Raw genomic sequence first — 13,820 nt, 5'->3', positions numbered from 1 at the left:
CGGCTGACTCTTTCTGGGCTGGAGGCCCAGGCCCCCTGCTGCCGCTTGCGCAGACCTGGTAGCGCCCGCCAGGCGACCAGGGCTGGGGGTGAGCGTGGAGACACGCGAGCGCAGCAGGGAACGTGTCCCACCCTGTGCCTGATTTCAGTTGGGTGGTGATTGGGGCAACTCAGCGTTGAGTCACGGAGGCCCTCCCGGAACGAGGATCCCTGCGGCGCCGTGCACCGCACCACCTCACACCAGCCGCTGGCGGAACTGACGCCTGGTCCAGGACTGCGCTGCTGGTGGGCTGGCTCGGACGCCCAGCGCCCAATTTCTGCACCCTGCCCTCGCCCCACCTCCTCCGCCACCCAACGGGGAGCTCTAGTAGGGATCTGGACGGAAAGCGCCGCAGCCTCCCGGGCGGCCTCCAGTCTTCCCCGCGCCCCGCCTCGCCAGCACTCCCAGCGGAGGTTCTTCAGGGAACAGAGTTTTCATCTGCAACACGTTAGAATTTTCTCACCCCCGGAATGAACTACTGACGTGTCCGGAACGCTTGAGAAGGTCCTGCTTGTGTGTGTATAAAACGACCTCTCGGCAGGGCTGTCAAGGAGAGGGAAATGCCCGCGGCGCTACTGAGCTGCGGCTTCCTCCGCTTCCAGGTCTCCCACTCCCTCTTCTCCCTCCTCCTTCCCCTCCCTACTCTATGGAGCTGCCGGGCGAGATCTTGCTCTTCCTGAAAGTGGAAAGTTTTCTCCACGATTCGCCTTCCCGGCTCAGCCGCCGTTCCCTTGGCACAGAAATCCTTCCGCCGAGGGTCGCTCTCTTCCTGGGGCAAGATTCCAACTACAGCTTCCCCTACCTTTCACCCAACACGATTCTCACAGAAGCCACAGAAGAACACCAGGCCCCCGCAAGCTTCATCCAGCTGACGCGCGCTTCCAGGGAATTCAGTGCCCGCATCGCTGCCTCGTTAGCCCTTCTTAGAACAGTAAAGGGCAAAAAGCTTGTACGGGTATTTACTTCATTGCGGTTCATGCCTCTTAGAAACCTGATCTGTTTTTAAGAGTAAGCATAAGAAGGGATGTTGAGATGTAGTAGATAAGAAAATCAGGCTCCCCCCGTTTCCAGATCGTCACTGAATGGGACCAAAATCTTGTACGGGTCTCTTTCGGGTGTAATTTCAAGCTAGAAAAACTGGGACGGCAAGCAAACTGAATTCAAAGAGTGTTGACAACAAATACTGCGAAAGAGGCTGCCTCGGCCCAGGGTGTGGAGGAAATGGAGAGCGGAAGAGAGGAGAACCCCCTGCAAAGAATGTAAATGTTTGCCTTCTGCACCTCCTGCAAGGCAGGTATCACAACTCCTTACCCCACTAGGAAGGGAAAAAAACTGTAACTTGGTCCTAAAAACCAAGCTGAGAATGAAGAAGTGTCAGGCGCTTGGCTTCTCAAAATTAAACCTCTTCATAGTCTGCCATTTTACAAAAACAAACAACAACAACAAAAAAACACACATGCCAAAATTCGTCCAAAGTCTTTGCTGGAAACAAACAAATATTTAGCACAAAACTTCAAAGGTTATATTGACTCATTTAACACCATACATTCAGGCAAAGCTCTTACCCTCCTTTTATTTCCTCAAAGGAAGATGACTAAGGAATGCTGAATGATTGTACCAAAGTTTACCCAACAAGTCTCAGTGCAGGTAATTTCGTTTAAGGATGGCCTTTTTCTGCCCATCCAGACAGAGGAGCTGAGTGCCCACAGTCTCCAATGATTTCTTGTTGTTCATAACCAAATTTCATGAACGAGGTTTACTTCTTTGGTTTTGGTTTTGGTTTATTCTTTATGTAAGAATTATTGTCCCATAAGGGACTTCCCTGGTGGCACAGTGGTTAAAAATCCGCCTGCCAATGCAGGGGACACGGGTTTGAGCCCTGGTCTGGGAAGATCCCACATGCTGCGGAGCAACTAAGTCCGTGCACCACAACTACTCAGCCTGTGCTCTAGAGCCCGCGAGCCACAGCTACTGAGCCCATGTGCCACAACTACTGAAGCCCGCATGCCTAGAGCCCGTGCTCCGCAACAAGAGAAGCCACTGCAATGAGAAGTCCACGCACCACAACGAAGAGTAGCCCCTGCTCGCTGCAAGTAGAGGAAGGTCACGCCAGCAATGAAGACCCAATGCAGCCAAAAAATAAATAAATGAATAAAAATTTTAAAAAGAAAAGAATTATTGTCCCATAACGGAATGGTGGAATGGTAATAACGTGGAGTCTGAAGTCTTAGACTGACTCCAGACTGACACAGACACTTGTAAGTTTGAACAATTCGTTTAGTCTTCTGTGCTTCAGCTTTCTCATCAGTAAAATGGATTCTTTTTAGTGTCAAATGTGATTATGAGTTTGAAATTGCTCTGTTAAGGACAAAGCTCTGTGCAAACATCGAAGGCAGCTTGGTGCAAGTGTAAAAGCTCTCCACCTTTTTTTTTTTTTTTTTTTTGGCTGCGTTGAGTCTTCATTGTTGCACGTGGGCTTTCTCTATGGCGAGCAGGGGCCACTCCTCATTGCCGTGTGCGGGCCTCTCACTGCGGTGGCCTCCCCCGCCACAGATCACAGGCTCCAGCCACTGGGGCCTCAGTAGTTGCAGTGTATGGGCTTCAATAGTTGCGGCTTTCAGACTCTAGATCACAGGCTCAACAGCTGTGGCACACGGGCCTAGTTGCTCCTTGGCATGTGGGATCTTCCCGGACCAGGGCTCGAACCCATGTCCCCCGCATTGGCGGGCAGACCCTGAACCACTGCGCCACCAGAGAAGCCCAAGCTCTCCATCTTTATCTCACCTAAAACACAGGATAGCCAAGATAGGTTCACCTCTGCAGTGATGAGGGAGGGAGAGGGAAGAAGTAATGGTGGTGGTCCCCAGGCTCCCTTTCACTCACCTCACCTGCCCTTTTTTGCACACCTTAAGGCTCTTTCATTTAAACCTAGGAAGGATCCTCCCTCCCTTCCTGCACTTACAACTCCCTTCATTTTATTAGTTTCCTAGGGCTGCCATAACAAATTACCACAAACTTAGTGACTTTAAGCAACACAAATTGATTCTCTCAGTTCTAGGAGCCAGAAGTCTGAAATGGAGGTGCCTACAGGGCCAAGCTCCCTCCAAAGTTTCTAGGGGTGAATCTGTCCTTGCTTCTTACAGCTTCTTGGGTAGCTACCAGTGTTGCTTGGCTTGTGGCAGCATACTCACTGCCTCAGTCTTCACATGGCCTTTTCTTCTTTTATCTTATGAAGACACTTATCACCCTGGATTTAGGGCCCATTCTAATGCAGGATGATTTCATCTTGAGATTTTTCACTTAATTACACTTAATCTGCAAAGAATTTTTTTTTTCCAAATGAGGTCACATTCGCAGGTTAGGAGTTGGGCATATCTTTTAGGAAGCTACAGTTCAACCCCCCTACTCTTACCATATCTGTAAACTGGGGATAATAACACCTACCTGGAGAGGTTGTTATTGGGACTTGAGATTATACATTTAAACTTTAGCTGATAGTATATACTCAGTAATGAGGTTGTTCAAGACAATCCTGTTTTTCACCTGTTGTCCTGGCATATGTGTGTGTGTATATATATATATATATATATATATATATATATATATATGTTTTGTTTTGTTTTTTGGCCGCATTGGGTCTTTGTTGCTGTGTGCAGGCTTTCTCTAGTTGCAGCGAGCAGGGGCTACTCTTCGTTGTGGTGTGCGGGCTTCTCATTGCAGTGGCTTCTCTTGTTGCAGAGCACGGGCTCTAGGTGCACGGGCTTCAGTAATTGTGGCACACAGGCTCAGTAGTTGTGGCTCGCAGACTCAGCAGTTGTGGCTCGTGGGCTCTACACAGGCTCAGTAGTTGTGGTGCCCGGGCTTAGGTGCTCCACGGCATGTGGGATCTGCCAGGACCAGGGATCGAACCCATGTCTCCTGCATTAGCAGGTGGATTCTTAATCACTGAGCCACCAGAGAAGTCCCTGGCATATATTTTTAATGACGCTTCCTTTCACTCTCAAAAATGTCCTGGTTTGAGTGAAAAATCACATGGTTCCCTTATTCTTACATAATTTCTAAGATCCCTTCCAGTCTTAAAATATTAGACTTTTGATAAAACCGTCAAGTCCATGCATGACCCCTTGTCAACATCTGAGGCCAAATGAAGTTGTATAGGAGAATGAAGAAGAGGGATTAGCAGGTAGTCCAGAGCTTCTCAAACTTTAAAGTGGGTAGGAATCCCTGGGGCTCCTGGGATTGAAGATTCTTCCTAGGGCTGGGATGGGGCCTGAGATTCTGCCTTTCTAAGAGCTCCCAGGTGATGCTGATGTCGTTGATGTACAGACACACCTTGAGTAGCAAGCCCTTAGAGTTCAGACAAGAGGGGAGTTTTATATTTAACTAATGACAAAAGGCCATGGGAAAAACAAACCTACAGTTACCAAAGGAGAAAGGTGGGAGGAGGGATATATTAGGAGTTTGGGATTAACAGATACACACTACTATATATAAAATAGATAAACAACAAGGACCTACTGTATACCACAGGGAACTATATTCAATGTCTTGTAATAACCTATAATGGAAAAGAATATGAAAATAGAATATGAAAAAATATATATATATTACTGAAACACTTTGCTCTACACCTGAAACTAACACAACATTGTTAGTTACTTCATGAATAAAACTAAATAAATAAATAAACAGGAAAAGACCGTGGGAGTCCAGGTAATTCTCCAGGAGCCAACGCAAGAAGAATTGATTCTGAAGAGCTCCTCCTTACCTGAGGACTTGTTGTATTATCTGCATCTTTTTCCATACCCCTGCTTTGACAGCAATTGTGAACAGAGGAGTTTAGGCTACAAAGCTTTGAGCGAATGTCAATACTCTCATGAATAGATGCCTATGGCAAATAAGATGTCATAGTTGGAGCCAAATGGCAGATATTGATTTAATTTAAGAAGGAGGAATCCACACTGGCAAAGGAGAAATCTGGGGGTGTAGCAGATTGCTGAAGCATTTTTTGAACAGACAAGTCTTGCATTTCTTGTCTGCAGTCTCTGTGTGAGACCTCTCTTTTCTCTCATTTCACACCTTTCTTGGGCCTTCATCATACCCCACCTTGATTTGTGTATTTGCTTCATCATCCCACTGTAAACTGCTTAATACCAGGAACTGTGTCATTTATCTGTAGCTCCTTCCCACTCTTCTGCCCCTTCCACCTGCACAGAGTTCTACTTCATGCCACACTCTTGTTCAAAGCCAGCAGTGACTCCCTAATGGTCAAAAATTAAAGTCCAAATATATCAAATATCTTAGGCTGGATCTTAAAGCACTCCAACTTTAACTCCCTGACATCCCGGCAAAACCTTTCTCACCTTCCCCTGGTTTCTGCAGAGCTTCTTATCTGGTTGCTTGATCACATCACAGTGCCCCAGCCCCACTCTCATCCTCCCACACCCTGCCCTTTGCACACCAGTCTCCTGACCTCTCATCCAAATCTCTCACTCCACAAGTTTGGGATCCAACATGGGGATCCTTCCTGTTACTGAGTATGTCTATTCCAATTATGCATCCCAGAACTGGGGAAATAGCCACAGGATGGATTCGGGAATTCATTGGGCCCAGTGTTAGATGCACCTGAGCTAAAACACCATTGTTCACCTGACATCCACAAGCTCCTATTTTCACTGATAGACCAGAGTGACATTTTGGGTCTCTAGCAGTTAGTGTCACTTCAGAAATAGTGTCCAGTAATCCCTGAAAAGTCTGATTATTTCCCTTTCTTCAAAGAGCAGTCACCCTGATAAATGGCCTTAGGTCCCTTTGTAGAAGACTGGGAAAAAGAATAACATTATAAAACTTTGGCAGTCTTCAAGGGGACCCGGCCTCCCCTTCTTTCAAGTGGTTCTGGGTCTGTAAACTGGCTAAAGTTTGTGAATTAATCAAGAGATTGTGACTCTTTGGGGATTTGAGTTAGACATCTGTTGACTAACCTAGAACTTTTCCACTTATACAACTGAGAATTTAGTTGATTGCCATCTATTTCTTTTGATCAGTTATTCAATGCCACAGGTTTCTTTGAGTCGGACTATTCTGATTACTCTATACTTTGACTCTGCTGCCCATTACAATCGTACTCACTTTGTCTTTGGTAATCAAATACAGCCACTTGGTACCTGGCTTCTTGGAGTCCTGTTATCCTCATTGCATTTAGGGACACTAGTTGAATAGTAGCAGTTCCCACTGTAAATTCTGACCTACAGAGAAGAGCAACCACCGAGCTCTTCAAAGATTCTGGGGCTCCTCTCACAAACACGTTTCTCAAAGCTGAGGTAAAAGGTATGTCTTTGGACCTTCCCAGGGTGAATGATCAGGTCTTACATGATAAACCCACTCTAACATTCCATCTCCCTAAGCCTTTGGATGCTTCCTCTACAGTATACCAACACAATTCTGGCATTTGAACTTATTCAGTGTAGACCACTTATGGATCCATGTTTCAATAACAAATCAAACTGTTAGAGTTCTTTCTAACCCCTTGAGCTAAAACGCGAAATCTAGAATTTCTGCTTAGTGGGTCCATCTCAATAAATTCCACCTGATCCAACTTTCTATTCCTCCCACCATGCTCTCACACCCTTAATATCCATTTCCATGCAGAGTCCCTAGATTTCTGCCTGTATAAACTGGAAAAATCATTCAGTTCTTTTGGAGCATAGCTCACCTTCTCATGGAGGTACCTCATACTTTGTACCTCACCTTTCAGGGCCTGCCGGGACTTGAGTTTAATTACAGTTCTAGAAGCAAAGAGTGACAGAGTTAGGTCCTGAGGAGGATCAGCAGTGTCTTGCAGGGCAAGTACTTCAGGGGAGGCCATTACAGGTTCTTTGGACAGAGGTAGAAAGCTGCTTCTACTGGCAAAGATGACTCAGCAGAATTTAGGGGAGGAGTTCGGTGTTCCTAGCTTCATCAGGATCTGCCCATAGATGTCCCCATGCCAATTTTCAGGATCCTGTTTCTTCCCAATCAATGCCCTCACTTTTGTGTTGTAGTTCAGCCACTGAAGGATGAGACTCTAGGTTTGGTTTTCAGAAATCTTGGCCAATGTCTATAGGAGATAAGAATTTCCTTCTGGGCAGATAAGAAGCTTTCAGACCATTTATGTGAAGTTCAACCTGAGAATTTGAAGGCTTTTTCTCTTCCCTGCTGGAGGGCAGTTAGGAGCAACTAGCCAATTTCATTATATTCCTCAGTTTGACTAAAATGTTCTAAAATAGCTAATACATGATCACCCAGAACTTTGCCTTCTCCTGCTATTGATTAGAAGTATCCAATGGCCATATTTTGGGTATCTCTTACTTATTATGAAATGGACTACCAGTGCCCTTTCTAGCACTGAAAATAGAGGCATTAGTGTCTTTAAGTCTAGTTGAATTAGAAAATGAACTCCAGAAAACTCATTCTTGAGATTCTGTTCTTCTTTAACCAGACCCACCCAGGTTATCTAGAATAATCTCGCCTACTTAAAGTCAACTATGTACTTTAATCACTTATAAAAAATAATGTCACAGCAGCACCTTGATTAGTGTTTGATTAAGTAACTGAGGAGCCTGACCAGGTGTACACATCAAAAAGACCGTCAATCACACATGTGAGAAAATAAGAGTAAAAAAGTAAAATAACCTCTAAATATTACTATAAAAGCAGTTGTGACTTCATGCCCTGTAGGGATTCAACGACTTCTGGAGTCCCTGAGCTATCCTTTGAGAATTACTGACCTACATAAAAGTATTTCTCCAACAAAAACATGACAGTGCATGGAGGCACATTACTTAAAGTGAAGCTGCCTAATACCTCATGCAGTACTTTATGTCTCATTTAATTTATTTGAATTAAATTTTATGACTAAAATAATGAGAAGAGCCAAAATTGAATAGTAGGTAACATGTTCAGATGAGGAACATAAATCTGCTTTTCCTTCTGAAGTTCTCAGTTCCTGGGAGGTCTCTAAAAGTGTGAACATTTCCTCCACTGACTGTGATTCTGCTAGAGTGCATGTTTTTAAGAGCTTAGCCCTGAAAGTCAAGCAACTAGTTCATCTGTGCTCAGTCCAGGAAACAATGAACCTATTCCAATACTGAAGGAAAAACTGACACGGTGATAGAGTCTATCAGTCTCCATGATGGAGCATTCCCAGGTAACTTTTCAGGGATAATTTTGACATACCCAACTTTTTCTTTATGGATGGCCTTAGAACCTAATTCTTGGATCCAGGATGTGACCCTCTGAATTCTAATCTACAGTCTGATTGGGAACCACTGTGATAGGACGTGATATCTGAACCTACAAATGTTCAGATCAAGTCTCCAAAGTAAGAACCAATGACAAAAATGTTTCATCCCAGGGCACACTGTTATGATACAGTGATATATTCAATGCACACTTGCTAAATTGAACAGGATGCCCCAAAAGGACAAGAGTGTGGCTTCAAGGATTATATACACTGACGGAAAAAAGTCTCTGACAAGAAAGCCCAGGCTCTCCTCTTCCCAATCCATTTATTCACCGGTTATATGTAAATCAGCAGTCAGAAATCAGAGGGCCTTTACAATGATCCATACAATGTTTTTTAGAAAATTTGAATTGATTGCCCACATATTAAAATATTCACACTAAGATTAGAATTTCTGGATTCTCTTAGAATCAGGCAGCACTGAGCCATTCCTATAGGACATAACCTCTCCTGTGTACTCTATGTCCATCCCCCTTGTGGTCTTTTGTCATCACCATGGCATTGATGTATTTCTTATAGTAGAGTGGACTTAAGAAGAAAATGACATGTACTTTTTACTTAAGTACTTATCAAAATTTTTCTTAATCCCAGCCTACTTCCTCATTTTCATTACCTGCCCAGCTTCTTTCAGTAGTTATTTAAATTTGAATATAGTTAAATTTCAGCTATTCCTGATTAGTCAGAATTTCTTCCACCAGGAATTCTATTACCCCATCACCACCAAAGCTTTAGATTCCATTATTTAGATTTCAGTATTCATCATTATTTAGATTTCATTATTTTTTTTCTTTTCTCTTCTTTCTTCCTTTCTTTCTTATTTTATTTTTTGTTAGAAAGATTAGAGAAGGAGTTTGATGGCCAAGTGCCCTGTGTCTCCAAAACAATATTAAGACAGAAGATCTCACCATAGAATTTGGCACCTCTGGGGAAGGGGAGAGAGATGATAACAAAGGAAAATAAAAGTGGAGGATAATAAGAATGTTGGCAAAATTTTCCATTAAGAAATGGTTCACTTAGGGAGGGTCTTCTTCCTCAGACAGTTGTAATCACTTTTATCCCCAGTAGTATCCATAACTTATCAATCTTCCCAAAATATGGCTCCAATTTTGTAAGGATCATTATATTATTATAATAACCACTAAAACCTTTAACAGATTTTTTAAATTGACTTTATATTTGAATTTTCTGGATAATAACAACATTTTGCTCAGATGCTGATACATCATCTAGCTACTCTCTAGAGAGAGTGGGTAAAGTACTCATCTCTCTGGTGAAAGTATTGCACCGTATCTACATGCACACACATATATTCATGTACATAGGTCTTGCTTGTTTGGTGATTCCAGGCATGGTTTCATGATGTATAATTCTCTAATGGTCTAATCAATCCCACACTGAAATTCATTCATGACTGGAAAACTTGTCATAGAGATTGATTTTCTGTCTCTTTCCTTAAAGTATTCACATGTCAGGGAAAATTTTTAAAACTTTTAAAAATAAAAAATTTAAAAGACCAAAGGCAGCTCTGAATTATATATTTGGGCAAGTGGTAATAAATGGAAACTAGTATTTTAAATATTATTCGGGAACATACCTTCCCTTCACTAAGGCAGAATAAAAATAAGTAGGTTAGTAGTTAAACTGTCACTCTTATCCCAGAATTAGTCTTGGAGTCTTCCATTCTGCATGTTCATAAGTTAAAACCTTTTCAAATCAGGAACGTTTCCTTTAATTAATGAATGGCTGTCACCACCCTGTAATATATAGTGCTAAAGTTCACCTCTGCATTTTGAGCAGAGAGCAACTGGCTGACAAAGACAATAAAAAAGAAAACAACCTGCTGACTAACTAATAGCTTCAATGCACTCTGGCCTCTGTTAAAAATAAAATCTTTTCAACTACCATGATGACTGTTATAACACAGTCCGATTATTTATAATGCTTCACCCACTACTCTTTATCTGTCCCCTCCCTGGAGTCCTGAAGAAAAACACGACCCTTATCAAATCAGAGTTTAGTTGAGCAAAGCTTGATAGAGATAATGGTGCCAAGCACTTCCTGATTGATTTCTAGGCTTCAATAATCTCCACAATTCTTATTGTTATTTTAACAAACCAAAACGTTTTTGTTTTATTTACATTTTAGTCTGTCACATATTGCTCTCATTAAAAGACTAACAACACATTGGGCAGAACTTCAACCTAAATGCAAAGAAAACTGGTCACTCAACTTTGTCCATGAGTAAACAATCAGGTGAAAACCATCGTCTCCCCAGTGCTTCTCAGATGGAGTCCCTGGAACCCACAGGGGACACAGACATATTCTCAGGGGTCCATAAGTCCTCTGTGAGTAAGTAGTGGCCATCCACTTTTTTTTTTAATTTATTTATGTATTTATTTTCGGCAGCGTTGGGTCTTCGTTGCTGCGGGCTTTCTTTAGTTGCGGTGAGCGGGGGCTACTCTTTGTTGTGGTGCGCGGGCTTCTCATTACGGTGGCTTGTCCTTGCAGAGCATGGGCCCTAGGCATGCAGGTTTCAGTAGCTGTGGCATGTGGGCTCAGTAGTTGTGGCAAACGGGCTTAGTTGCTCCATGGCATGTGGGATCTTCCCGGACCAGGGATTGAACCCGTGTCCTCTGCATTGGCAGGTGGATTCTTAACCACTGCACCACCAGGGAAGCCCTCCATCCACTCTTTTATTCAACGTTTCTTAAATTAGCCTAAACAAACATGTTAGAGATCTGAGAATTCTCTGGTTTGAGTACCCCAAGAAGATGGTGATATGGTTCTGAGTCTGATGAACTTAAAACCAGAGGAAGTATTCTTTGGAACCAGGGAAAGCCCAGCCTATGAGTCTGTCACTAAAGACCTTAAAAAGCAGATGGTTCACCTACACACGTGTGTTGAATGAGTTAAAGAGAACATCATCTTGCTTACTTTTGACTGAAGCTTCAGCCTCTTAGATTTTCCTATTGACCTGTCTTTACAAAAGTACATCTGGTGGGGATTTTTTCCATGACTCCTACCTGGAAAATACCATGACCCAGTCTCCCCAGACTTCCTAAAGCTAAAGCCACGCCAATGACTCCACAGCAGAGATTCAACAAGAGAGTCTGGGAATGAGCTACCCTGAGGAGGCAGGCTCTAACCCCATAGCACTCCGATGGGGTTAGAGAGGATGAGACAGAATATCAAAAATGGGGACCCACCACGACCTTAGTGTGATCATCTCCTTTTGAGACAGCTAAAATGGCCTTTGGTTTTAAAGTCAAAAGCTTGATTTGGTTGGGCTTTTGTGGCCAGTTCATAATAATCAGATTCACGGGAGACTGAGGTACAAATCTGAATGCCAAGTGCCATGTACGATCCTATATATTTTTTTCTAGTAACCAGAACATTTTCAAAATATAGTGCCTCTTGCTTCAATGTGTCAAAGGGATGGAAGGCCAAACTCACAATCAAAAGAAATGAGAGCAAGAGAGCAGTATAGCGTAGAAAATTTTTTCATCCAGGGCCAAGAGAAACCTGAAGCAGAATCACTACTGTGGAGCTGAAAGATGAGTGATCACCATCCAGTACCCCCTCTGGTCAAGCTGCATGATAACTACGTGATGACACCCAAGTCAGCCTCTCTGGTTGCTTTTCTTTTCCTGATTTCACCTGGACTCCTTGCCTTCCTTCTTTAAACCTGTTTCTCAATAGTCAGTGAGGTCACAGATTCTTTTCACATTAGTCATTTTCTGGTCATTCTTCTAGGACGTTTACTCTAGTCACCTTCATGGATGTTCCCCACATCTCTTTGGCAACACGTTGACTGTTTTTTTTTTTCTTTTTTTCTGATTTATCTTTTTTTTTTCCCCGTTACCAATGGCTCACTATGCATGGTTTCATTCATCCCCTCAAATCATTTTTGGAAAACAGTGAGAATAAGAAATCAAGAAAAAAAATGATGAGCAAAGAAATACATATATATATATATATATATATATATATATATATATATATATATACATATACATTATTTTCATTCTCAAAGGATGTTCTTATTTCCAAATTCTGGTGATCTGAGGATGTCTTACTCCATACTCTACATAATGACCTTTAAAATAATTTCCTAATGAAAAAGTCCATTCATTCAATAAGCAAATATGGAGGGCATACTATGTATATGCCAGATAGTATGATAAATCTTGGAAGTTTGAGGGGGAATAAAATAGTCCAGTGCATGCGAAGAAATTAACTATCAAGGTCCATAAGTACAGAATAAGCGAGAATGAATCCACTTTTGTCCCTCCCGATCCGTTCTCCGCTCTGCTATTGGAGCAGTCATTTTGAAAGCAGTCATCAGCATATTTGGGGTTATGCAGTCTTAGAGTCGTGTGTATGGTATCAGCATTCCAGCACAGATAAGGTTGTACTAAGTCCAGGCCTCTTCCCCATTACTGTCTCCTCTAGCATAAGGTGAAGGTTCTGGCTCTTTGGCCCTGGGACAAAAGCTCTGGATCTTCTGCAAGCAATTCTTGAATAAGCCCACACCCACCTCCTCAAGGGTAAGCCCCCTTTGCTGTAACCATCAACTCTAGGTATAAATAAAATCAAGAAACATTTCTCACCACAGAAGCAGATGAGTCTCAGTATGCAGTAATGATTCAACTATCTACAACTATTTAGAGTCCAAGCACTGACTAAGACTTCCGTCTAAAACATCTACATCCTTGTTTTTCTTTCAGTTCTCTCCTAAAAGCAAAGGGTAAGTACTTGCTTTACATTTGTGTAATCAAAGGGTTCATTCAGGTGATATCCCAGAATAAAGAAACATTTCACAGTTGAGTCAAAGTAAGATTCCAAAATATATATTAGTTTTCTCTCTCAACTCAGGTAACCCTTTCACCAAGTTTTGGTCAGGACTCCCACACCCCTGACGTTCCTTTGCCTGAGCACTAGTTCTTTCCCCGGCCCCTTTCCTTCCAATCTTCTAGGTCCTTGAGAAGACTTTTCCTGATCCCAACACTAGGGGGAGTAGGTACCTTAGCTATCCTTGCCTCTAGCTTTCTATATTTTTCCTACAAAGCGTTGATCAGAATTGTAATTATGTCATCATATAAGATTATGTCTATAATGTTTCTGTCTCCAGCTAGATTATAAATTACATTGGAGCCGACACCATATCTGTTTTTATTATTCAATGTACCTTCAGTAGCTAGCAGGGTACCTGATTTAAAGCAGGTATTCATTAGGAGTGAATTCATGAATACAAGGAAAGTATAAGGCAAGATTCTTGCCCTCCAAGAACTTAGAATCTTTCTGAAGGAAGAAAAAAATCCAAGAAACACCTAACTAGCCCAACAGTCAATAATTAAGAACCAAATTGTACTCATTCCTCAAATATTTATTTAGTGTCAACTTTGATCTGGGCCTATTCTAGGGATTGAAAATAAAGTGGGAGTTTGGGGAGAGATAAATAATCTCTATTTGTATGACGTTCACATTTTAGAAAAATGGT

Source organism: Stenella coeruleoalba (genome assembly GCF_951394435.1).
Source record: "Stenella coeruleoalba genome assembly, chromosome: 4".
In the NCBI taxonomy this organism is placed as follows: Eukaryota; Metazoa; Chordata; class Mammalia; order Artiodactyla; family Delphinidae; genus Stenella; species Stenella coeruleoalba.
Note: the sequence above shows the minus strand (reverse complement) of the source record.